Raw genomic sequence first — 1403 nt, 5'->3', positions numbered from 1 at the left:
TCAACCACGTTTCCATGGCAACTACACTTTCCTCACGAGGCATTAACGGGGAAGAAAGCCTCGGACCACCGTGCACCGAGAAGTCATTGGCGTCGTATCTCGGGACGTTTAGTGAATTTTCTTAGTACCACATGTGGAGTTTGTGAGTGAGAGATACCAGTGACCGTGAAAATGAGTAACTAGAGAAAACCGGTCTTCACGAGATGCGATCGATGACGATCTCGTGTCTTCTTAACCGCGGCGGATGCTTGAGCCGTGAAGTCCCCCCGGTCGGGTTTGAGGGATGACGACGTCATCCGCTTCTGGTCGGCCCCAGACGAAGTGCAGACAGCGTGAGCCGAAACGAAGCACACGGGGGCTCTAGCACGTTCTGGAAGCATAAGGAGCTCCAAGACAGAGTGAGGTCATGCTTGAATTTCCCAGAATTGGTTTATTTTAACAGAGGGAGGAAGTCATGGACGAAGGCATTTGTGAAAGATGCTCGTGTCCACATCAAAGCCAGAAACACTTGGAACGCTACAAGGTCACTGACGTTACGTCCCGGGGGTACACGAGTCCTTCAACATGAATTAGGAAGATAAACGACCAAAGGAAATAAAATTTAACAGCGATTGAGGGAAAGCGCTGAATTTAGCAAAGATTGCGAAATGTCCTTACTCCGCTGTCAAGCGATGCTGTCATAATTTCGTTGTGAAACGTCTCCAGGGTGATATCAACAGTGAAAGGATCAGAAGGCACAGTTTGAGAGCTGAAAAGCCGCTCCGGAGGTTTCAAACGGTCGATTTAACTGCATCAGGACCAAACGCCACGCCATCTAACGCGTAGGGAGGAAGGTGGCAGCGCGGAGAACACCACGGACGCCCGCTCCGCCCCACACACGGCGGCGCCGCTTCCCTGGAGGGCGGGGCCGGGGCGTACATTGTCATCTGTACGGCACTAGACCCCTGCGCACGTCACCGTTTATGGGCGTTTTCCATCCCAGACATCAGTGCATGCACGTGGTTATATCTATAGGTACATACAGGTGTAGATAAAGACGTCATCCGATAGGAAGATGGTGTCTATCTCTGTGTCTGTCACTGTCTATTATCTATCTGTCATTTCTCTCTCTCTCTCTCTCTCTCTCTCTATTTATCTACCTATTATGTATCTATCATCTATGTACCTATCTATAGCTATCCATCTATCCTGTCTACTGTTTATCTATCTATCTATCTATCTATCTATCTGTCTGTTATGTATCTATCATCTATATACCTATCTATAGCTATCCTTCTATCCTGTCTACTGTCTATGTACCTATCTATCTATCTGTTTGTCTGTCTGTCTGTCTGTGTGTCTGTGTATCTATCTGTTATCTATCATCTAGGTACCTATCTATACCTATCCATCTATCCTGTCTA

The sequence above is a fragment of the Pteropus alecto genome, unplaced genomic scaffold, assembly GCF_000325575.1.
Source record: "Pteropus alecto unplaced genomic scaffold, ASM32557v1 scaffold96, whole genome shotgun sequence".
Taxonomy (NCBI): Eukaryota; Metazoa; Chordata; class Mammalia; order Chiroptera; family Pteropodidae; genus Pteropus; species Pteropus alecto.
The sequence above is the reverse complement of the archived record's forward strand: the minus strand, read 5'-3'. Positions refer to the sequence as shown.